Here is a 24,213-nt window from a genome sequence, read left to right as displayed (position 1 = left end):
GGTGGAGTCTTTCCTTAAGCTTTTCTTCTTTGAATTTTGTGTTTCAGGCCAAGCCTTGGAATGGACTCACCACAGCCAGAATGTTTTGCAGTGAGTGGCTCTTTTGGTTGCTACCGATAGGCCCCAGAGAATGTTGAAGTATGGGCTGGCCGCCCTCGCAGCAGCCAGTACAGGGTAGTCTTTTGGCAACCTCCTGCCTACCAAGGAGGAATGTCTGCTGCTGCCCCAAATTTATGAGCTCACATCTGGTGCACTCACATGCCTTCATTAGAGCTGTATTCTAGTCAGAGAGCACGTAGAGGCAGTGTTTTCTTCCTTGGCCCCAGGCGGAACATCTCTAGAGACCTCTGTGCACCTAGAGGCAGAGTATGATCACCAACTGAGGGAATGGTCCCTTGTGGTGTGTGCTTTATGGCTTCCCAAAACCTGTCAGTAGGGAAGGCTCATGCCCCCTGCCTAGAGATGGTGAGAGGCAGGCAGGAGCCCATCCTCAGGTGCTTGGAGGCAGGATGCTGCTGGTTATTTCAAGGGCTGGAAGACATGCCCTGGTCTTCAATGGGGTTGTGCCAGGACTCTGTGAGGGAACGTGGTGCTTTGTTGGAGCCACTTGATCCGAATGGGGCCTCTGATGGAGTCTGCATGCACACACGGTACCATAGCTTCTCCTGGGTTGGTTGTCCTCTGCGGAAGCCACTGCTTTTTCAGAGAGCCCCCTCCAGAGGAAAAAAGGCTTCTGGGTGTCCATTCCTCCATGAAGGCTTTGCAGAGCCCTTAGGCATCCCATTATCATGTCCATCGTGAGGCCCTGTTGACCTGAAGGGGAGGGGTGGTCCCGGGATGGGGGCTGAGGAGGGTGTAGCTGCATGGCTGTTGTTTGGTGGCCTTGCACGGGCCACAGTAGGGAATGCTGCCACAGAAGAAATTGGCCCTGTTTGGGAATCTCTGTGCTCCCCAAGGAGGAATGCTTGACGTGGCTCCCCATCCACCGGGTCTGTTGGCGGGTCTTGAAATTCAACTCGATTGACCTGATGTGTAGTAAGACTGACCATGGAGGCACCATTTCATTACGTGGTGCCCTGGGGAGCCACCACGCAGATCTCTGTGCATGTCGAGGCAGAGCACGAGGATGTACTGAGCATATGGTCAGTTGTGGGGTGTGCTTGAGTGACTTCCAAGAAGCATTGGTTGGAGGGTGTGGAGCCAGGCCTGGAGGTGGTGAGAGGCAACAAGGACCCTTCATCAGGGACTTGGCAGCTAGATGCTCTTGGCTCTTGTGAGAGCTGAAGGGCAGGTCCCTTGCTGGAATGGGGTTTGCCAGGTCTCTGTGAGGGATCGTGGGCCCTCAGATAGGCCAGTTGTGTCGGACAGGCCCTTTCATGGGTTCTGCATACAGATACAGGCCTGTGGCATCTCTTGGGGTGGCCTTCCTCTACGGGAGCCACTGCCTACCAAGAGAGCTCCCTACAGCTCCTGTGAATGTCCACTGTGTGGGACATAAAGGCCTCATTGTCTGGGTGTTGTGCACATGGACAAGCCGAGTGTCACATCGGCCAGCACACGCTTGCCCAGACCAGGGTGGGGCCCAGAGGAATGTCTCCATTCCCCCAGACACATCCCCAGTGTTGTCCCCGCCAAGCAGACCTGGTGCCAGGCCTTGTGCTGCCTGGAGGATCCATGAGGCTAGTCCTTCCCTGGGGAGACATATAGGTACTGGTTCTTTCATCTGCCCCTGACACAGTATTAAGGTACATAAGATGGCATTGATCCACCTGTCCACTCATGCCTTCATCTTTGTAAATATGGATGGATGTTGGGAGTTAGCCAAGGACGAGGGTGAAAAGGGAGGGAGCTAGAGCATTCTGGAGGAAGGGAGGCAGGAAGGAAGCTAGGTAGGGAGCTGTTTGTATGCGTTTCAGCTAAGTGTTCCTGTCTCTGCGTGGAGGTACCTTTTGGCCCTATGATCCTGGATGTATTGCTGCAGGTATTTCTTGTAGCATCATTCGATGCATGAGCGTGTGGCACACACGTCCCCCAATGCATCTAGCATGGAGTTGGAGTTCTCACAGCTGTCCTTCTCACCTCTTGGCAGACATCGTCCCCAGAGAAATGAAGATCTGTGTTTAGCCTATGTTCCCTAGGGCAATCACCATGAGCCTTGGCCCAGCACGTGGATTCGACAGAATGGCACATCCCTTCAGGCATCCTTCTTTGCAGGAAGCATCTGAGGTAAGCCTTCACATGTGGCAGGGCGCAGGTGAGTGAGGAGGGCCTCAGTTGGGTCGATGATGAGAACTCATATGGTCCTGAAGAGAGCTGATGACCAAAAAATCATGCTCAATAGGATTACGCTGAGGCCTAACGGAGGGATGCAGAGGCAGGATGGCCTGGATTTTTGGTCCATTGCCGAGCGTTAAGTGTGAGTGTGGGTGTGGGTGTGGGTGTGAGTGTTGGAGCAGCCTCTCCCTCGAGGAAATCCCTTGTGACTCCTCCGAGTGTAGGAGGCTTCCACGTATCCAAGGCATGTTGCCGCCTTTGGTTTTCTATCCTGCTCCCTAGTGCCAGGGCCCACATGTTCTGAGGCCATGGGTGGAGTCTTTCCTTAAGCTTTTCTGCTTTGTATTTTGTGTTTCAGGCCAAGCCTTGGAATGAACTCACCAGAGAAGGAATGTTTTGCAGTGAGTGGCTCTTTTGGTTGCTACCGATAGGCCCCAGAGAATGTTGAACTATGGGCTGGCCGCCCTCGCAGCAGCCAGTACTGGGTAGTCTTTTGGCAACCTCCTGCCTACCAAGGAGGAATGTCTGCTGCTGCCCCAAATTTATGAGCTCACATCTTGTGCACTCACATGCCTTCATTAGAGCTGTATTCTAGTCAGAGAGCACGTAGAGACAGTGTTTTCTTCCTTGGCACCAGGCGGAACATCTCTAGAGACCTCTGTGCACCTAGAGGCAGAGTATGATCACCAACTGAGGGAATGGTCCCTTGTGGTGTGTGCTTTATGGCTTCCCAAAACCTGTCAGTAGGGAAGGCTCATGCCCCCTGCCTAGAGATGGTGAGAGGCAGGCAGGAGCCCATCATCAGGTGCTTGGAGGCAGGATGCTGCTGGTTATTTCAAGGGCTGGAAGACATGCCCTGGTCTTCAATGGGGTTGTGCCAGGACTCTGTGAGGGAACGTGGTGCTTTGTTGGAGCCACATGTTCCGAATGGGGCCTCTGATGCAGTCTGCATGCACACACAGGACCATAGCTTCTCCTGGGTTGGTTGTCCTCTGCGGAAGCCACTGCTTTGTCAGAGAGTCCCCTCCAGAGGAGAAAAGGCTTCCTGGTGTCCATTCCTCCATGAAGGCTTTGCAGAGCCGTTAGGCATCCCATTATCATGTCCATCATGAGGCCCTGTGGACCTGAAGGGGAGGGGTGGTCCCGAGATGGGGGCTGAGGAGGGTGTAGCTGCATGGCTGTTGTTTGGTGGACTTGCACGGGCCAGAGTAGGGAATGCTGCCACAGAAGAAATTGGCCCTGTTTGGGAATCTCTGTGCTCCCCAAGGAGGAATGCTTGACGTGGCTCCCCATCCACCGGGTCTGTTGGCGGGTCTTGAAATTCAACTCGATTGACCTGACGTGTAGTAAGACTGACCATGGAGGCACCATTTCATTACGTGGTGCCCTGGGGAGCCACCACGCAGATCACTGTGCATGTCGAGGCAGAGCACGAGGATGTACTGAGCATATGGTCAGTTGTGGGGTGTGCTTGAGTGACTTCCAAGAAGCATTGGTTGGGAGGGTGTGGGGCCAGGCCTGGAGGTGGTGAGAGGCAACAAGGACCCTCCATCAGGGACTTGGCAGCTAGATGCTCTTGGCTCTTGTGAGAGCTGAAGGGCAGGTCCCTTGCTGGAATGGGGTTTGCCAGGTCTCTGTGAGGGATCATGGGCCCTCAGATAGGCCAGTTGTGTCGGACAGGCCCTTTCATGGGTTCTGCATACAGATACAGGCCTGTGGCATCTCTTGGGGTGGCCTTCCTCTACGGGAGCCACTGCCTACCAAGAGAGCTCCCTACAGCTCCTGTGAATGTCCACTGTGTGGGACATAAAGGCCTCATTGTCTGGGTGTTGTGCACATGGATAAGCCGAGTGTCACATCGGCCAGCACACGCTTGCCCAGACCAGGGTGGGGCCCAGAGGAATGTCTCCATTCCCCCAGACACATCCCCAGTGTTGTCCCCGCCAAGCAGACCTGGTGCCAGGCCTTGTGCTGCCTGGAGGATCCATGAGGCTAGTCCTTCCCTGGGGAGACATATAGGTACTGGTTCTTTCATCTGCCCCTGACACAGTATTAAGGTACATAAGATGGCATTGATCCACCTGTCCACTCATGCCTTCATCTTTGTAAATATGGATGGATGTTGGGAGTTAGCCAAGGACGAGGGTGAAAAGGGAGGGAGCTAGAGCATTCTGGAGGAAGGGAGGCAGGAAGGAAGCTAGGTAGGGAGCTGTTTGTATGCGTTTCAGCTAAGTGTTCCTGTCTCTGCGTGGAGGTACCTTTTGGCCCTATGTTCCTGGATGTATTGCTGCAGGTATTTCTTGTAGCATCATTCGATGCATGAGCGTGTGGCACACACGTCCCCCAATGCATCTAGCATGGAGTTGGAGTTCTCACAGCTGTCCTTCTCACCTCTTGGCAGACATCGTCCCCAGAGAAATGAAGATCTGTGTTTAGCCTATGTTCCCTAGGGCAATCACCATGAGCCTTGGCCCAGCACGTGGATTCGACAGAATGGCACATCCCTTCAGGCATCCTTCTTTGCAGGAAGCATCTGAGGTAAGCCTTCACATGTGGCAGGGCGCAGGTGAGTGAGGAGGGCCTCAGTTGGGTCGATGATGAGAACTCATATGGTCCTGAAGAGAGCTGATGACCAAAAAATCATGCTCAATAGGATTACGCTGAGGCCTAACGGAGGGATGCAGAGGCAGGATGGCCTGGATTTTTGGTCCATTGCCGAGCCCTAAGTGTGAGTGAAGGTGTGGGTGTGGGTGTGGGTGTTGGAGCAGCCTCTCCCTCGAGGAAATCCCTTGTGAATCCTCCGAGTGTAGGAGGCTTCCACGTATCCAAGGCATGTTGCCGCCTTTGGTTTTCTATCCTGCTCCCTAGTGCCAGGGCCCACATGTTCTGAGGCCATGGGTGGAGTCTTTCCTTAAGCTTTTCTGCTTTGTATTTTGTGTTTCAGGCCAAGCCTTGGAATGAACTCACCAGAGAAGGAATGTTTTGCAGTGAGTGGCTCTTTTGGTTGCTACCGATAGGCCCCAGAGAATGTTGAACTATGGGCTGGCCGCCCTCGCAGCAGCCAGTACTGGGTAGTCTTTTGGCAACCTCCTGCCTACCAAGGAGGAATGTCTGCTGCTGCCCCAAATTTATGAGCTCACATCTGGTGCACTCACATGCCTTCATTAGAGCTGTATTCTAGTCAGAGAGCACGTAGAGACAGTGTTTTCTTCCTTGGCCCCAGGCGGAACATCTCTAGAGACCTCTGTGCACCTAGAGGCAGAGTATGATCACCAACTGAGGGAATGGTCCCTTGTGGTGTGTGCTTTATGGCTTCCCAAAACCTGTCAGTAGGGAAGGCTCATGCCCCCTGCCTAGAGATGGTGAGAGGCAGGCAGGAGCCCATCCTCAGGTGCTTGGAGGCAGGATGCTGCTGGTTATTTCAAGGGCTGGAAGACATGCCCTGGTCTTCAATGGGGTTGTGCCAGGACTCTGTGAGGGAACGTGGTGCTTTGTTGGAGCCACATGTTCCGAATGGTGCCTCTGATGCAGTCTGCATGCACACACAGGACCATAGCTTCTCCTGGGTTGGTTGTCCTCTGCGGAAGCCACTGCTTTGTCAGAGAGCCCCCTCCAGAGGAGAAAAGGCTTCCTGGTGTCCATTCCTCCATGAAGGCTTTGCAGAGCCGTTAGGCATCCCATTATCATGTCCATCATGAGGCCCTGTGGACCTGAAGGGGAGGGTTGGTCCCGAGATGGGGGCTGAGGAGGGTGTAGCTGCATGGCTGTTGTTTGGTGGACTTGCACGGGCCAGAGTAGGGAATGCTGCCACAGAAGAAATTGGCCCTGTTTGGGAATCTCTGTGCTCCCCAAGGAGGAATGCTTGATGTGGCTCCCCATCCACCGGGTCTGTTGGCGGGTCTTGAAATTCAACTCGATTGACCTGACGTGTAGTAAGACTGACCATGGAGGCACCATTTCATTACGTGGTGCCCTGGGGAGCCACCACGCAGATCACTGTGCATGTCGAGGCAGAGCACGAGGATGTACTGAGCATATGGTCAGTTGTGGGGTGTGCTTGAGTGACTTCCAAGAAGCGTTGGTTGGGAGGGTGTGGGGCCAGGCCTGGAGGTGGTGCGAGGCAACAAGGACCCTGCATCAGGGACTTGGCAGCTAGATGCTCTTGGCTCTTGTGAGAGCTGAAGGGCAGGTCCCTTGCTGGAATGGGGTTTGCCAGGTCTCTGTGAGGGATCATGGGCCCTCAGATAGGCCAGTTGTGTCGGACAGGCCCTTTCATGGGTTCTGCATACAGATACAGGCCTGTGGCATCTCTTGGGGTGAACTTCCTCTACGGGAGCCACTGCCTACCAAGAGAGCTCCCTACAGCTCCTGTGAATGTCCACTGTGTGGGACATAAAGGCCTCATTGTCTGGGTGTTGTGCACATGGATAAGCCGAGTGTCACATCGGCCAGCACACGCTTGCTCAGACCAGGGTGGGGACCAGAGGAATGTCTCCATTCCCCCAGACACATCCCCAGTGTTGTCCCCGCCAAGCAGACCTGGTGCCAGGCCTTGTGCTGCCTGGTGAATCCATGAGGCTAGTCCTTCCCTGGGGAGACATATAGGTACTGGTTCTTTCATCTGCCCCTGACACAGTATTAAGGTACATAAGATGGCATTGATCCATCTGTCCACTCATGCCTTCATCTTTGTAAATATGGATGGATGGAGGGAGTGAGCCAAGGACGAGGGTCGAAAGGGAGGGAGCTAGAGCATTCTGGAGGAAGGGAGGCAGGAAGGAAGCTAGGTAGGGAGCTGTTTGTATGCATTTCAGCTAAGTGTTCCTGTCTCTGCATGGAGGTACCTTTGGGCCCTATGTTCCTGGATGTATTGCTGCAGGTATTTTTTGTAGCATCATTCGATGCATGAGCGTGTGGCACACACGTCCCCCAATGCATCTAGCATGGAGTTGGAGTTCTCACAGCTGTCCTTCTCACCTCTTGGCAGACATCGTCCCCCGAGAAATGAAGATCTGTGTTTGGCCTATGTTCCCTAGGGCAATCACCATGAGCCTTGGCCCAGCACGTGGATTCGACAGAATGGCACATCCCTTCAGGCATCCTTCTTTCCAGGAAGCATCTGAGGTAAGCCTTCACATGTGGCAGGGCGCAGGTGAGTGAGGAGGGCCTCAGTTGGGTCGATGATGAGAACTCATATGGTCCTGAAGAGAGCTGATGACCAAAAAATCATGCTCAATAGGATTACACTGAGGCCTAACGGAGGGATCCAGGGGCAGGATGACCTGGATTTTTGGTCCATTGCAGAGCCCTAGGTGTGGGTGTGGGTGTGGGTGTGGGTGTTGGAGCAGCCTCTCCCTCGAGGAAATCCCTTGTGACTCCTGCGAGGGTAGGAGGCTTCCACGTATCCAAGACATGTTGCCGCCTTTGGTTTTCTATCCTGCTCCCTAGTGCCAGGGCCCACATGTTCTGAGGCCATGGGTGGAGTCTTTCCTTAAGCTTTTCTTCTTTGAATTTTGTGTTTCAGGCCAAGCCTTGGAATGGACTCACCACAGCCAGAATGTTTTGCAGTGAGTGGCTCTTTTGGTTGCTACCGATAGGCCCCAGAGAATGTTGAACTATGGGCTGGCCGCCCTCGCAGCAGCCAGTACTGGGTAGTCTTTTGGCAACCTCCTGCCTACCAAGGAGGAATGTCTGCTGCTGCCCCAAATTTATGAGCTCACATCTGGTGCACTCACATGCCTTCATTAGAGCTGTATTCTAGTCAGAGAGCACGTAGAGGCAGTGTTTTCTTCCTTGGTCCCAGGCGGAACATCTCTAGAGACCTCTGTGCACCTAGCGCCAGAGTATGATCACCAACTGAGGGAATGGTCCCTTGTGGTGTGTGCTTTATGGCTTCCCAAAACCTGTCAGTAGGGAAGGCTCATGCCCCCTGCCTAGAGATGGTGAGAGGCAGGCAGGAGCCCATCTTCAGGTGCTTGGAGGCAGGATGCTGCTGGTTATTTCAAGGGCTGGAAGACATGCCCTGGTCTTCAATGGGGTTGTGCCAGGACTCTGTGAGGGAACGTGGTGCTTTGTTGGAGCCACATGTTCCGAATGGGGCCTCTGATGGGGTCTGCATGCACACACAGGACCATAGCTTCTCCTGGGTTGGTTGTCCTCTGCGGAAGCCACTGCTTTGTCAGAGAGCCCCCTCCAGAGGAGAAAAGGCTTCCTGGTGTCCATTCCTCCATGAAGGCTTTGCAGAGCCCTTAGGCATCCCATTATCATGTCCATCATGAGGCCCTGTGGACCTGAAGGGGAGGGGTGGTCCCGAGATGGGGGCTGAGGAGGGTGTAGCTGCATGGCTGTTGTTTGGTAGACTTGCACGGGCCAGAGTAGGGAATGCTGCCACAGAAGAAATTGGCCCTGTTTGGGAATCTCTGTGCTCCCCAAGGAGGAATGCTTGACGTGGCTCCCCATCCACCGGGTCTGATGGCGGGTCTTGAAATTCAACTCGATTGACCTGACGTGTAGTAAGACTGACCATGGAGGCACCATTTCATTACGTGGTGCCCTGGGGAGCCACCACGCAGATCACTGTGCATGTCGAGGCAGAGCACGAGGATGTACTGAGCATATGGTCAGTTGTGGGGTGTGCTTGAGTGACTTCCAAGAAGCGTTGGTTGGGAGGGTGTGGGGCCAGGCCTGGAGGTGGTGAGAGGCAACAAGGACCCTCCATCAGGGACTTGGCAGCTAGATGCTCTTGGCTCTTGTGAGAGCTGAAGGGCAGGTCCCTTGCTGGAATGGGGTTTGCCAGGTCTCTGTGAGGGATCATGGGCCCTCAGATAGGCCAGTTGTGTCGGACAGGCCCTTTCATGGGTTCTGCATACAGATACAGGCCTGTGGCATCTCTTGGGGTGGCCTTCCTCTACGGGAGCCACTGCCTACCAAGAGAGCTCCCTACAGCTCCTGTGAATGTCCACTGTGTGGGACATAAAGGCCTCATTGTCTGGGTGTTGTGCACATGGACAAGCCGAGTGTCACATCGGCCAGCACACGCTTGCCCAGACCAGGGTGGGGCCCAGAGGAATGTCTCCATTCCCCCAGACACATCCCCAGTGTTGTCCCCGCCAAGCAGACCTGGTGCCAGGCCTTGTGCTGCCTGGAGGATCCATGAGGCTAGTCCTTCCCTGGGGAGACATATAGGTACTGGTTCTTTCATCTGCCCCTGACACAGTATTAAGGTACATAAGATGGCATTGATCCACCTGTCCACTCATGCCTTCATCTTTGTAAATATGGATGGATGTTGGGAGTTAGCCAAGGACGAGGGTGAAAAGGGAGGGAGCTAGAGCATTCTGGAGGAAGGGAGGCAGGAAGGAAGTTAGGTAGGGAGCTGTTTGTATGCGTTTCAGCTAAGTGTTCCTGTCTCTGCGTGGAGGTACCTTTTGGCCCTATGTTCCTGGATGTATTGCTGCAGGTATTTCTTGTAGCATCATTCGATGCATGAGCGTGTGGCACACACGTCCCCCAATGCATCTAGCATGGAGTTGGAGTTCTCACAGCTGTCCTTCTCACCTCTTGGCAGACATCGTCCCCAGAGAAATGAAGATCTGTGTTTAGCCTATGTTCCCTAGGGCAATCACCATGAGCCTTGGCCCAGCACGTGGATTCGACAGAATGGCACATCCCTTCAGGCATCCTTTTTTGCAGGAAGCATGTGAGGTAAGCCTTCACATGTGGCAGGGCGCAGGTGAGTGAGGAGGGCCTCAGTTGGGTCGATGATGAGAACTCATATGGTCCTGAAGAGAGCTGATGACCAAAAAATCATGCTCAATAGGATTACGCTGAGGCCTAACGGAGGGATGCAGAGGCAGGATGGCCTGGATTTTTGGTCCATTGCCGAGCCCTAAGTGTGAGTGAAGGTGTGGGTGTGGGTGTGGGTGTTGGAGCAGCCTCTCCCTCGAGGAAATCCCTTGTGACTCCTCCGAGTGTAGGAGGCTTCCACGTATCCAAGGCATGTTGCTGCCTTTGGTTTTCTATCCTGCTCCCTAGTGCCAGGGCCCACATGTTCTGAGGCCATGGGTGGAGTCTTTCCTTAAGCTTTTCTGCTTTGTATTTTGTGTTTCAGGCCAAGCCTTGGAATGAACTCACCAGAGAAGGAATGTTTTGCAGTGAGTGGCTCTTTTGGTTGCTACCGATAGGCCCCAGAGAATGTTGAACTATGGGCTGGCCGCCCTCACAGCAGCCAGTACTGGGTAGTCTTTTGGCAACCTCCTGCCTACCAAGGAGGAATGTCTGCTGCTGCCCCAAATTTATGAGCTCACATCTGGTGCACTCACATGCCTTCATTAGAGCTGTATTCTAGTCAGAGAGCACGTAGAGGCAGTGTTTTCTTCCTTGGTCCCAGGCGGAACATCTCTAGAGACCTCTGTGCACCTAGCGCCAGAGTATGATCACCAACTGAGGGAATGGTCCCTTGTGGTGTGTGCTTTATGGCTTCCCAAAACCTGTCAGTAGGGAAGGCTCATGCCCCCTGCCTAGAGATGGTGAGAGGCAGGCAGGAGCCCATCCTCAGGTGCTTGGAGGCAGGATGCTGCTGGTTATTTCAAGGGCTGGAAGACATGCCCTGGTCTTCAATGGGGTTGTGCCAGGACTCTGTGAGGGAACGTGGTGCTTTGTTGGAGCCACATGTTCCGAATGGGGCCTCTGATGCAGTCTGCATGCACACACAGGACCATAGCTTCTCCTGGGTTGGTTGTCCTCTGCGGAAGCCACTGCTTTGTCAGAGAGTCCCCTCCAGAGGAGAAAAGGCTTCCTGGTGTCCATTCCTCCATGAAGGCTTTGCAGAGCCCTTAGGCATCCCATTATCATGTCCATCATGAGGCCCTGTGGACCTGAAGGGGAGGGGTGGTCCCGAGATGGGGGCTGAGGAGGGTGTAGCTGCATGGCTGTTGTTTGGTGGACTTGCACGGGCCAGAGTAGGGAATGCTGCCACAGAAGAAATTGGCCCTGTTTGGGAATCTCTGTGCTCCCCAAGGAGGAATGCTTGACGTGGCTCCCCATCCACCGGGTCTGTTGGTGGGTCTTGAAATTCAACTCGATTGACCTGACGTGTAGTAAGACTGACCATGGAGGCACCATTTCATTACGTGGTGCCCTGGGGAGCCACCACGCAGATCACTGTGCATGTCGAGGCAGAGCACGAGGATGTACTGAGCATATGGTCAGTTGTGGGGTGTGCTTGAGTGACTTCCAAGAAGCATTGGTTGGGAGGGTGTGGGGCCAGGCCTGGAGGTGGTGAGAGGCAACAAGGACCCTCCATCAGGGACTTGGCAGCTAGATGCTCTTGGCTCTTGTGAGAGCTGAAGGGCAGGTCCCTTGCTGGAATGGGGTTTGCCAGGTCTCTGTGAGGGATCATGGGCCCTCAGATAGGCCAGTTGTGTCGGACAGGCCCTTTCATGGGTTCTGCATACAGATACAGGCCTGTGGCATCTCTTGGGGTGGCCTTCCTCTACGGGAGCCACTGCCTACCAAGAGAGCTCCCTACAGCTCCTGTGAATGTCCACTGTGTGGGACATAAAGGCCTCATTGTCTGGGTGTTGTGCACATGGATAAGCCGAGTGTCACATCGGCCAGCACACGCTTGCCCAGACCAGGGTGGGGCCCAGAGGAATGTCTCCATTCCCCCAGACACATCCCCAGTGTTGTCCCCGCCAAGCAGACCTGGTGCCAGGCCTTGTGCTGCCTGGAGGATCCATGAGGCTAGTCCTTCCCTGGGGAGACATATAGGTACTGGTTCTTTCATCTGCCCCTGACACAGTATTAAGGTACATAAGATGGCATTGATCCACCTGTCCACTCATGCCTTCATCTTTGTAAATATGGATGGATGTTGGGAGTTAGCCAAGGACGAGGGTGAAAAGGGAGGGAGCTAGAGCATTCTGGAGGAAGGGAGGCAGGAAGGAAGCTAGGTAGGGAGCTGTTTGTATGCGTTTCAGCTAAGTGTTCCTGTCTCTGCGTGGAGGTACCTTTTGGCCCTATGTTCCTGGATGTATTGCTGCAGGTATTTCTTGTAGCATCATTCGATGCATGAGCGTGTGGCACACACGTCCCCCAATGCATCTAGCATGGAGTTGGAGTTCTCACAGCTGTCCTTCTCACCTCTTGGCAGACATCGTCCCCAGAGAAATGAAGATCTGTGTTTAGCCTATGTTCCCTAGGGCAATCACCATGAGCCTTGGCCCAGCACGTGGATTCGACAGAATGGCACATCCCTTCAGGCATCCTTCTTTGCAGGAAGCATGTGAGGTAAGCCTTCACATGTGGCAGGGCGCAGGTGAGTGAGGAGGGCCTCAGTTGGGTCGATGATGAGAACTCATATGGTCCTGAAGAGAGCTGATGACCAAAAAATCATGCTCAATAGGATTACGCTGAGGCCTAACGGAGGGATGCAGAGGCAGGATGGCCTGGATTTTTGGTCCATTGCCGAGCCCTAAGTGTGAGTGAAGGTGTGGGTGTGGGTGTGGGTGTTGGAGCAGCCTCTCCCTCGAGGAAATCCCTTGTGAATCCTCCGAGTGTAGGAGGCTTCCACGTATCCAAGGCATGTTGCCGCCTTTGGTTTTCTATCCTGCTCCCTAGTGCCAGGGCCCACATGTTCTGAGGCCATGGGTGGAGTCTTTCCTTAAGCTTTTCTGCTTTGTATTTTGTGTTTCAGGCCAAGCCTTGGAATGAACTCACCAGAGAAGGAATGTTTTGCAGTGAGTGGCTCTTTTGGTTGCTACCGATAGGCCCCAGAGAATGTTGAACTATGGGCTGGCCGCCCTCGCAGCAGCCAGTACTGGGTAGTCTTTTGGCAACCTCCTGCCTACCAAGGAGGAATGTCTGCTGCTGCCCCAAATTTATGAGCTCACATCTGGTGCACTCACATGCCTTCATTAGAGCTGTATTCTAGTCAGAGAGCACGTAGAGACAGTGTTTTCTTCCTTGGCCCCAGGCGGAACATCTCTAGAGACCTCTGTGCACCTAGAGGCAGAGTATGATCACCAACTGAGGGAATGGTCCCTTGTGGTGTGTGCTTTATGGCTTCCCAAAACCTGTCAGTAGGGAAGGCTCATGCCGCCTGCCTAGAGATGGTGAGAGGCAGGCAGGAGCCCATCCTCAGGTGCTTGGAGGCAGGATGCTGCTGGTTATTTCAAGGGCTGGAAGACATGCCCTGGTCTTCAATGGGGTTGTGCCAGGACTCTGTGAGGGAACGTGGTGCTTTGTTGGAGCCACATGTTCCGAATGGTGCCTCTGATGAAGTCTGCATGCACACACAGGACCATAGCTTCTCCTGGGTTGGTTGTCCTCTGCGGAAGCCACTGCTTTGTCAGAGAGCCCCCTCCAGAGGAGAAAAGGCTTCCTGGTGTCCATTCCTCCATGAAGGCTTTGCAGAGCCGTTAGGCATCCCATTATCATGTCCATCATGAGGCCCTGTGGACCTGAAGGGGAGGGTTGGTCCCGAGATGGGGGCTGAGGAGGGTGTAGCTGCATGGCTGTTGTTTGGTGGACTTGCACGGGCCAGAGTAGGGAATGCTGCCACAGAAGAAATTGGCCCTGTTTGGGAATCTCTGTGCTCCCCAAGGAGGAATGCTTGACGTGGCTCCCCATCCACCGGGTCTGTTGGTGGGTCTTGAAATTCAACTCGATTGACCTGACGTGTAGTAAGACTGACCATGGAGGCACCATTTCATTACGTGGTGCCCTGGGGAGCCACCACGCAGATCACTGTGCATGTCGAGGCAGAGCACGAGGATGTACTGAGCATATGGTCAGTTGTGGGGTGTGCTTGAGTGACTTCCAAGAAGCATTGGTTGGGAGGGTGTGGGGCCAGGCCTGGAGGTGGTGAGAGGCAACAAGGACCCTCCATCAGGGACTTGGCAGCTAGATGCTCTTGGCTCTTGTGAGAGCTGAAGGGCAGGTCCCTTGCTGGAATGGGGTTTGCCAGGTCTCTGTGAGGGATCATGGGCCCTCAGATAGGCCAGTTGTGTCGGACAGGCCCTTTCATGGGTTCTGCATACAGATACAGGCCTGTGGCATCTCTTGGGGTGGCCTTCCTCTACGGGAGCCACTGCCTACCAAGAGAGCTCCCTACAGCTCCTGTGAATGTCCACTGTGTGGGACATAAAGGCCTCATTGTCTGGGTGTTGTGCACATGGATAAGCCGAGTGTCACATCGGCCAGCACACGCTTGCCCAGACCAGGGTGGGGCCCAGAGGAATGTCTCCATTCCCCCAGACACATCCCCAGTGTTGTCCCCGCCAAGCAGACCTGGTGCCAGGCCTTGTGCTGCCTGGAGGATCCATGAGGCTAGTCCTTCCCTGGGGAGACATATAGGTACTGGTTCTTTCATCTGCCCCTGACACAGTATTAAGGTACATAAGATGGCATTGATCCACCTGTCCACTCATGCCTTCATCTTTGTAAATATGGATGGATGTTGGGAGTTAGCCAAGGACGAGGGTGAAAAGGGAGGGAGCTAGAGCATTCTGGAGGAAGGGAGGCAGGAAGGAAGCTAGGTAGGGAGCTGTTTGTATGCGTTTCAGCTAAGTGTTCCTGTCTCTGCGTGGAGGTACCTTTGGGCCCTATGTTCCTGGATGTATTGCTGCAGGTATTTCTTGTAGCATCATTCGATGCATGAGCGTGTGGCACACACGTCCCCCAATGCATCTAGCATGGAGTTGGAGTTCTCACAGCTGTCCTTCTCACCTCTTGGCAGACATCGTCCCCAGAGAAATGAAGATCTGTGTTTAGCCTATGTTCCCTAGGGCAATCACCATGAGCCTTGGCCCAGCACGTGGATTCGACAGAATGGCACATCCCTTCAGGCATCCTTCTTTCCAGGAAGCATCTGAGGTAAGCCTTCACATGTGGCAGGGCGCAGGTGAGTGAGGAGGGCCTCAGTTGGGTCGATGATGAGAACTCATATGGTCCTGAAGAGAGCTGATGACCAAAAAATCATGCTCAATAGGATTACGCTGAGGCCTAACGGAGGGATGCAGAGGCAGGATGGCCTGGATTTTTGGTCCATTGCCGAGCCCTAAGTGTGAGTGAAGGTGTGGGTGTGGGTGTGGGTGTTTGAGCAGCCTCTCCCTCGAGGAAATCCCTTGTGAATCCTCCGAGTGTAGGAGGCTTCCACGTATCCAAGGCATGTTGCCGCCTTTGGTTTTCTATCCTGCTCCCTAGTGCCAGGGCCCACATGTTCTGAGGCCATGGGTGGAGTCTTTCCTTAAGCTTTTCTGCTTTGTATTTTGTGTTTCAGGCCAAGCCTTGGAATGAACTCACCAGAGAAGGAATGTTTTGCAGTGAGTGGCTCTTTTGGTTGCTACCGATAGGCCCCAGAGAATGTTGAACTATGGGCTGGCCGCCCTCGCAGCAGCCAGTACTGGGTAGTCTTTTGGCAACCTCCTGCCTACCAAGGAGGAATGTCTGCTGCTGCCCCAAATTTATGAGCTCACATCTGGTGCACTCACATGCCTTCATTAGAGCTGTATTCTAGTCAGAGAGCACGTAGAGACAGTGTTTTCTTCCTTGGCCCCAGGCGGAACATCTCTAGAGACCTCTGTGCACCTAGAGGCAGAGTATGATCACCAACTGAGGGAATGGTCCCTTGTGGTGTGTGCTTTATGGCTTCCCAAAACCTGTCAGTAGGGAAGGCTCATGCCGCCTGCCTAGAGATGGTGAGAGGCAGGCAGGAGCCCATCCTCAGGTGCTTGGAGGCAGGATGCTGCTGGTTATTTCAAGGGCTGGAAGACATGCCCTGGTCTTCAATGGGGTTGTGCCAGGACTCTGTGAGGGAACGTGGTGCTTTGTTGGAGCCACATGTTCCGAATGGTGCCTCTGATGAAGTCTGCATGCACACACAGGACCATAGCTTCTCCTGGGTTGGTTGTCCTCTGCGGAAGCCACTGCTTTGTCAGAGAGCCCCCTCCAGAGGAGAAAAGGCTTCCTGGTGTCCATTCCTCCATGAAGGCTTTGCAGAGCCGTTAGGCATCCCATTATCATGTCCATCATGAGGCCCTGTGGACCTGAAGGGGAGGGTTGGTCCCGAGATGGGGGCTGAGGAGGGTGTAGCTGCATGGCTGTTGTTTGGTGGACTTGCACGGGCCAGAGTAGGGAATGCTGCCACAGAAGAAATTGGCCCTGTTTGGGAATCTCTGTGCTCCCCAAGGAGGAATGCTTGATGTGGCTCCCCATCCACCGGGTCTGTTGGCGGGTCTTGAAATTCAACTCGATTGACCTGACGTGTAGTAAGACTGACCATGGAGGCACCATTTCATTACGTGGTGCCCTGGGGAGCCACCACGCAGATCACTGTGCATGTCGAGGCAGAGCACGAGGATGTACTGAGCATATGGTCAGTTGTGGGGTGTGCTTGAGTGACTTCCAAGAAGCGTTGGTTGGGAGGGTGTGGGGCCAGGCCTGGAGGTGGTGCGAGGCAACAAGGACCCTCCATCAGGGACTTGGCAGCTAGATGCTCTTGGCTCTTGTGAGAGCTGAAGGGCAGGTCCCTTGCTGGAATGGGGTTTGCCAGGTCTCTGTGAGGGATCATGGGCCCTCAGATAGGCCAGTTGTGTCGGACAGGCCCTTTCATGGGTTCTGCATACAGATACAGGCCTGTGGCATCTCTTGGGGTGGACTTCCTCTACGGGAGCCACTGCCTACCAAGAGAGCTCCCTACAGCTCCTGTGAATGTCCACTGTGTGGGACATAAAGGCCTCATTGTCTGGGTGTTGTGCACATGGATAAGCCGAGTGTCACATCGGCCAGCACACGCTTGCTCAGACCAGGGTGGGGACCAGAGGAATGTCTCCATTCCCCCAGACACATCCCCAGTGTTGTCCCCGCCAAGCAGACCTGGTGCCAGGCCTTGTGCTGCCTGGTGAATCCATGAGGCTAGTCCTTCCCTGGGGAGACATATAGGTACTGGTTCTTTCATCTGCCCCTGACACAGTATTAAGGTACATAAGATGGCATTGATCCATCTGTCCACTCATGCCTTCATCTTTGTAAATATGGATGGATGGAGGGAGTGAGCCAAGGACGAGGGTCGAAAGGGAGGGAGCTAGAGCATTCTGGAGGAAGGGAGGCAGGAAGGAAGCTAGGTAGGGAGCTGTTTGTATGCATTTCAGCTAAGTGTTCCTGTCTCTGCATGGAGGTACCTTTGGGCCCTATGTTCCTGGATGTATTGCTGCAGGTATTTTTTGTAGCATCATTCGATGCATGAGCGTGTGGCACACACGTCCCCCAATGCATCTAGCATGGAGTTGGAGTTCTCACAGCTGTCCTTCTCACCTCTTGGCAGACATCGTCCCCCGAGAAATGAAGATCTGTGTTTGGCCTATGTTCCCTAGGGCAATCACCATGAGCCTTGGCCCAGCACGTGGATTCGACAGAATGGCACATCCCTTCAGGCATCCTTCTTTGCAGGAAGCATCTGAGGTAAGCCTTCACATGTGGCAGGGCGCAGGTGAGTGAGGAGGGCCTCAGTTGGGTCGATGATGAGAACTCATATGGTCCTGAAGAGAGCTGATGACCAAAAAATCATGCTCAATAGGATTACACTGAGGCCTAACGGAGGGATCCAGGGGCAGGATGACCTGGATTTTTGGTCCATTGCAGAGCCCTAGGTGTGGGTGTGGGTGTGGGTGTGGGTGTTGGAGCAGCCTCTCCCTCGAGGAAATCCCTTGTGACTCCTGCGAGGGTAGGAGGCTTCCACGTATCCAAGACATGTTGCCGCCTTTGGTTTTCTATCCTGCTCCCTAGTGCCAGGGCCCACATGTTCTGAGGCCATGGGTGGAGTCTTTCCTTAAGCTTTTCTTCTTTGAATTTTGTGTTTCAGGCCAAGCCTTGGAATGGACTCACCACAGCCAGAATGTTTTGCAGTGAGTGGCTCTTTTGGTTGCTACCGATAGGCCCCAGAGAATGTTGAACTATGGGCTGGCCGCCCTCGCAGCAGCCAGTACAAGGTAGTCTTTTGGCAACCTCCTGCCTACCAAGGAGGAATGTCTGCTGCTGCCCCAAATTTATGAGCTCACATCTGGTGCACTCACATGCCTTCATTAGAGCTGTATTCTAGTCAGAGAGCACGTAGAGGCAGTGTTTTCTTCCTTGGTCCCAGGCGGAACATCTCTAGAGACCTCTGTGCACCTAGCGCCAGAGTATGATCACCAACTGAGGGAATGGTCCCTTGTGGTGTGTGCTTTATGGCTTCCCAAAACCTGTCAGTAGGGAAGGCTCATGCCCCCTGCCTAGAGATGGTGAGAGGCAGGCAGGAGCCCATCCTCAGGTGCTTGGAGGCAGGATGCTGCTGGTTATTTCAAGGGCTGGAAGACATGCCCTGGTCTTCAATGGGGTTGTGCCAGGACTCTGTGAGGGAACGTGGTGCTTTGTTGGAGCCACATGTTCCGAATGGGGCCTCTGATGGGGTCTGCATGCACACACAGGACCATAGCTTCTCCTGGGTTGGTTGTCCTCTGCGGAAGCCACTGCTTTGTCAGAGAGCCCCCTCCAGAGGAGAAAAGGCTTCCTGGTGTCCATTCCTCCATGAAGGCTTTGCAGAGCCCTTAGGCATCCCATTATCATGTCCATCATGAGGCCCTGTGGACCTGAAGGGGAGGGGTGGTCCCGAGATGGGGGCTGAGGAGGGTGTAGCTGCATGGCTGTTGTTTGGTAGACTTGCACGGGCCAGAGTAGGGAATGCTGCCACAGAAGAAATTGGCCCTGTTTGGGAATCTCTGTGCTCCCCAAGGAGGAATGCTTGACGTGGCTCCCCATCCACCGGGTCTGATGGCGGGTCTTGAAATTCAACTCGATTGACCTGACGTGTAGTAAGACTGACCATGGAGGCACCATTTCATTACGTGGTGCCCTGGGGAGCCACCACGCAGATCACTGTGCATGTCGAGGCAGAGCACGAGGATGTACTGAGCATATGGTCAGTTGTGGGGTGTGCTTGAGTGACTTCCAAGAAGCGTTGGTTGGGAGGGTGTGGGGCCAGGCCTGGAGGTGGTGAGAGGCAACAAGGACCCTCCATCAGGGACTTGGCAGCTAGATGCTCTTGGCTCTTGTGAGAGCTGAAGGGCAGGTCCCTTGCTGGAATGGGGTTTGCCAGGTCTCTGTGAGGGATCATGGGCCCTCAGATAGGCCAGTTGTGTCGGACAGGCCCTTTCATGGGTTCTGCATACAGATACAGGCCTGTGGCATCTCTTGGGGTGGCCTTCCTCTACGGGAGCCACTGCCTACCAAGAGAGCTCCCTACAGCTCCTGTGAATGTCCACTGTGTGGGACATAAAGGCCTCATTGTCTGGGTGTTGTGCACATGGACAAGCCGAGTGTCACATCGGCCAGCACACGCTTGCCCAGACCAGGGTGGGGCCCAGAGGAATGTCTCCATTCCCCCAGACACATCCCCAGTGTTGTCCCCGCCAAGCAGACCTGGTGCCAGGCCTTGTGCTGCCTGGAGGATCCATGAGGCTAGTCCTTCCCTGGGGAGACATATAGGTACTGGTTCTTTCATCTGCCCCTGACACAGTATTAAGGTACATAAGATGGCATTGATCCACCTGTCCACTCATGCCTTCATCTTTGTAAATATGGATGGATGTTGGGAGTTAGCCAAGGACGAGGGTGAAAAGGGAGGGAGCTAGAGCATTCTGGAGGAAGGGAGGCAGGAAGGAAGTTAGGTAGGGAGCTGTTTGTATGCGTTTCAGCTAAGTGTTCCTGTCTCTGCGTGGAGGTACCTTTTGGCCCTATGTTCCTGGATGTATTGCTGCAGGTATTTCTTGTAGCATCATTCGATGCATGAGCGTGTGGCACACACGTCCCCCAATGCATCTAGCATGGAGTTGGAGTTCTCACAGCTGTCCTTCTCACCTCTTGGCAGACATCGTCCCCAGAGAAATGAAGATCTGTGTTTAGCCTATGTTCCCTAGGGCAATCACCATGAGCCTTGGCCCAGCACGTGGATTCGACAGAATGGCACATCCCTTCAGGCATCCTTCTTTGCAGGAAGCATGTGAGGTAAGCCTTCACATGTGGCAGGGCGCAGGTGAGTGAGGAGGGCCTCAGTTGGGTCGATGATGAGAACTCATATGGTCCTGAAGAGAGCTGATGACCAAAAAATCATGCTCAATAGGATTACGCTGAGGCCTAACGGAGGGATGCAGAGGCAGGATGGCCTGGATTTTTGGTCCATTGCCGAGCCCTAAGTGTGAGTGAAGGTGTGGGTGTGGGTGTGGGTGTTGGAGCAGCCTCTCCCTCGAGGAAATCCCTTGTGACTCCTCCGAGTGTAGGAGGCTTCCACGTATCCAAGGCATGTTGCTGCCTTTGGTTTTCTATCCTGCTCCCTAGTGCCAGGGCCCACATGTTCTGAGGCCATGGGTGGAGTCTTTCCTTGAGCTTTTCTGCTTTGTATTTTGTGTTTCAGGCCAAGCCTTGGAATGAACTCACCAGAGAAGGAATGTTTTGCAGTGAGTGGCTCTTTTGGTTGCTACCGATAGGCCCCAGAGAATGTTGAACTATGGGCTGGCCGCCCTCGCAGCAGCCAGTACTGGGTAGTCTTTTGGCAACCTCCTGCCTACCAAGGAGGAATGTCTGCTGCTGCCCCAAATTTATGAGCTCACATCTGGTGCACTCACATGCCTTCATTAGAGCTGTATTCTAGTCAGAGAGCACGTAGAGACAGTGTTTTCTTCCTTGGCCCCAGGCGGAACATCTCTAGAGACTTCTGTGCACCTAGAGGCAGAGTATGATCACCAACTGAGGGAATGGTCCCTTGTGGTGTGTGCTTTATGGCTTCCCAAAACCTGTCAGTAGGGAAGGCTCATGCCCCCTGCCTAGAGATGGTGAGAGGCAGGCAGGAGCCCATCCTCAGGTGCTTGGAGGCAGGATGCTGCTGGTTATTTCAAGGGCTGGAAGACATGCCCTGGTCTTCAATGGGGTTGTGCCAGGACTCTGTGAGGGAACGTGGTGCTTTGTTGGAGCCACATGTTCCGAATGGTGCCTCTGATGCAGTCTGCATGCACACACAGGACCATAGCTTCTCCTGGGTTGGTTGTCCTCTGCGGAAGCCACTGCTTTGTCAGAGAGCCCCCTCCAGAGGAGAAAAGGCTTCCTGGTGTCCATTCCTCCATGAAGGCTTTGCAGAGCCGTTAGGCATCCCATTATCATGTCCATCATGAGGCCCTGTGGACCTGAAGGGGAGGGGTGGTCCCGAGATGGGGGCTGAGGAGGGTGTAGCTGCATGGCTGTTGTTTGGTGGACTTGCACGGGACAGAGTAGGGAATGCTGCCACAGAAGAAATTGGCCCTGTTTGGGAATCTCTGTGCTCCCCAAGGAGGAATGCTTGACGTGGCTCCCCATCCACCGGGTCTGTTGGCGGGTCTTGCAATTCAACTCGATTGACCTGACGTGTAGTAAGACTGACCATGGAGGCACCATTTCATTACGTGGTGCCCTGGGGAGCCACCACGCAGATCACTGTGCATGTCGAGGCAGAGCACGAGGATGTACTGAGCATATGGTCAGTTGTGGGGTGTGCTTGAGTGACTTCCAAGAAGCGTTGGTTGGGAGGGTGTGGGGCCAGGCCTGGAGGTGGTAGAGGCAACAAGGACCCTCCATCAGGGACTTGGCAGCTAGATGCTCTTGGCTCTTGTGAGAGCTGAAGGGCAGGTCCCTTGCTGGAATGGGGTTTGCCAGGTCTCTGTGAGGGATCATGGGCCCTCAGATAGGCCAGTTGTGTCGGACAGGCCCTTTCATGGGTTCTGCATACAGATACAGGCCTGTGGCATCTCTTGGGGTGGACTTCCTCTACGGGAGCCACTGCCTACCAAGAGAGCTCCCTACAGCTCCTGTGAATGTCCACTGTGTGGGACATAAAGGCCTCATTGTCTGGGTGTTGTGCACATGGACAAGCCGAGTGTCACATCGGCCAGCACACGCTTGCCCAGACCAGGGTGGGGCCCAGAGGAATGTCTCCATTCCCCCAGACACATCCCCAGTGTGGTCCCCGCCAAGCAGACCTGGTGCCAGGCCTTGTGCTGCCTGGAGGATCCATGAGGCTAGTCCTTCCCTGGGGACACATATAGGTACTGGTTCTTTCATCTGCCCCTGACACAGTATTAAGGTACATAAGATGGCATTGATCCACCTGTCCACTCATGCCTTCATCTTTGTAAATATGGATGGATGGAGGGAGTGAGCCAAGGACGAGGGTCGAAAGGGAGGGAGCTAGAGCATTCTGGAGGAAGGGAGGCAGGAAGGAAGCTAGGTAGGGAGCTGTTTGTATGCGTTTCAGCTAAGTGTTCCTGTCTCTGCGTGGAGGTACCTTTTGGCCCTATGTTCCTGGATGTATTGCTGCCGGTATTTCTTGTAGCATCATTCGATGCTTGAGCGTGTGGCACACACGTCCCCCAATGCATCTAGCATGGAGTTAGAGTTCTCACAGCTGTCCTTCTCACCTCTTGGCAGACATCGTCCCCAGAGAAATGAAGATCTGTGTTTAGCCTATGTTCCCTGGGGCAATCACCATGAGCCTTGGCCCAGCACGTGGATTCGACAGAATGGCACATCCCTTCAGGCATCCTTCTTTGCAGGAAGCATCTGAGGTAAGCCTTCACATGTGGCAGGGCGCAGGTGAGTGAGGAGGGCCTCAGTTGGGTCGATGATGAGAACTCATATGGTCCTGAAGAGAGCTGATGACCAAAAAATCATGCTCAATAGGATTACGCTGAGGCCTAACGGAGGGATGCAGAGGCAGGATGGCCTGGATTTTTGGTCCATTGCAGAGCCCTAGGTGTGGGTGTGGGTGTGGGTGTGGGTGTGGGTGTTGGAGCAGCCTCTCCCTCGAGGAAATCCCTTGTGACTCCTCCGAGTGTAGGAGGCTTCCACGTATCCAAGACATGTTGCCACCTTTGGTTTTCTATCCTGCTCCCTAGTGCCAGGGCCCACATGTTCTGAGGCCATTGGTGGAGTCTTTCCTTAAGCTTTTCTTCTTTGAATTTTGTGTTTCAGGCCAAGCCTTGGAATGGACTCACCACAGCCAGAATGTTTTGCAGTGAGTGGCTCTTTTGGTTGCTACCGATAGGCCCCAGAGAATGTTGAACTATGGGCTGGCCGCCCTCGCAGCAGCCAGTACAGGGTAGTCTTTTGGCAACCTCCTGCCTACCAAGGAGGAATGTCTTCTGCTGCCCCAAATTTATGAGCTCACATCTGGTGCACTCACATGCCTTCATTAGAGCTGTATTCTAGTCAGAGAGCACGTAGAGACAGTGTTTTCTTCCTTGGCCCCAGGCGGAACATCTCTAGAGACCTCTGTGCACGTAGCGCCAGAGTATGATCACCAACTGAGGGAATGGTCCCTTGTGGTGTGTGCTTTATGGCTTCCCAAAACCTGTCAGTAGGGAAGGCTCATGCCCCCTGCCTAGAGATGGTGAGAGGCAGGCAGGAGCCCATCCTCAGGTGCTTGGAGGCAGGATGCTGCTGGTTATTTCAAGGGCTGGAAGACATGCCCTGGTCTTCAATGGGGTTGTGCCAGGACTCTGTGAGGGAACGTGATGCTTTGTTGGAGCCACATGTTCCGAATGGGGCCTCTGATGCAGTCTGCTTGCACACACAGGACCATAGCTTCTCCTGGGATTGTTGTCCTCTGCGGAAGCCACTGCTTTGTCAGAGAGCCCCCTCCAGAGTTGAAAAGGCTTCCTGGTGTCCATTCCTCCATGAAGGCTTTGCAGAGCCCTTAGGCATCCCATTATCATGTCCATCATGAGGCCCTGTTGACCTGAAGGGGAGGGGTGGTCCCGGGATGGGGGCTTAGGAGGGTGTAGCTGCATGGCTGTTGTTTGGTGGACTTGCACGGGTCAGAGTAGGTAATGGTGCCACAGAAGTAATTGGCCCTGTTTGGGAATCTCTGTGCTCCCC

The 24,213-nt window shown here is 54.1% G+C and overlaps 9 non-coding genes across 9 annotated transcripts; all 9 read left to right on the top strand.

Moving 5' to 3' along the window:
• The first annotated feature begins 2,276 nt into the window (after positions 1-2,276).
• LOC130847580 (small nucleolar RNA SNORD115) lies at positions 2,277-2,357 on the top strand. The gene has a single exon (XR_009052332.1). It is a non-coding gene; the product is annotated as a small nucleolar RNA SNORD115 (small nucleolar RNA).
• Positions 2,358-4,862: 2,505 nt separating this feature from the next.
• LOC130847579 (small nucleolar RNA SNORD115) lies at positions 4,863-4,943 on the top strand. The gene has a single exon (XR_009052331.1). It is a non-coding gene; the product is annotated as a small nucleolar RNA SNORD115 (small nucleolar RNA).
• A 2,505-nt stretch (positions 4,944-7,448) lies between these two features.
• On the top strand, positions 7,449-7,529 carry LOC130847729 (small nucleolar RNA SNORD115). Its single transcript, XR_009052472.1, has one exon. It is a non-coding gene; the product is annotated as a small nucleolar RNA SNORD115 (small nucleolar RNA).
• A 2,499-nt stretch (positions 7,530-10,028) lies between these two features.
• On the top strand, positions 10,029-10,109 carry LOC130847578 (small nucleolar RNA SNORD115). The gene has a single exon (XR_009052330.1). It is a non-coding gene; the product is annotated as a small nucleolar RNA SNORD115 (small nucleolar RNA).
• Positions 10,110-12,614: 2,505 nt separating this feature from the next.
• Positions 12,615-12,695, top strand: LOC130847577 (small nucleolar RNA SNORD115). The gene has a single exon (XR_009052329.1). It is a non-coding gene; the product is annotated as a small nucleolar RNA SNORD115 (small nucleolar RNA).
• A 2,505-nt stretch (positions 12,696-15,200) lies between these two features.
• On the top strand, positions 15,201-15,281 carry LOC130847576 (small nucleolar RNA SNORD115). Its single transcript, XR_009052328.1, has one exon. It is a non-coding gene; the product is annotated as a small nucleolar RNA SNORD115 (small nucleolar RNA).
• A 2,505-nt stretch (positions 15,282-17,786) lies between these two features.
• Positions 17,787-17,867, top strand: LOC130847728 (small nucleolar RNA SNORD115). The gene has a single exon (XR_009052471.1). It is a non-coding gene; the product is annotated as a small nucleolar RNA SNORD115 (small nucleolar RNA).
• Positions 17,868-20,366: 2,499 nt separating this feature from the next.
• Positions 20,367-20,447, top strand: LOC130847575 (small nucleolar RNA SNORD115). The gene has a single exon (XR_009052327.1). It is a non-coding gene; the product is annotated as a small nucleolar RNA SNORD115 (small nucleolar RNA).
• Positions 20,448-22,951: 2,504 nt separating this feature from the next.
• On the top strand, positions 22,952-23,032 carry LOC130847574 (small nucleolar RNA SNORD115). Its single transcript, XR_009052326.1, has one exon. It is a non-coding gene; the product is annotated as a small nucleolar RNA SNORD115 (small nucleolar RNA).
• The last annotated feature ends 1,181 nt before the right edge of the window (positions 23,033-24,213 follow it).

Source organism: Hippopotamus amphibius, chromosome 2 (assembly GCF_030028045.1).
Source record: "Hippopotamus amphibius kiboko isolate mHipAmp2 chromosome 2, mHipAmp2.hap2, whole genome shotgun sequence".
Classification (NCBI taxonomy): domain Eukaryota; kingdom Metazoa; phylum Chordata; class Mammalia; order Artiodactyla; family Hippopotamidae; genus Hippopotamus; species Hippopotamus amphibius.
Note: the sequence above shows the minus strand (reverse complement) of the source record. Positions and strands in the feature narration are given on the sequence as shown.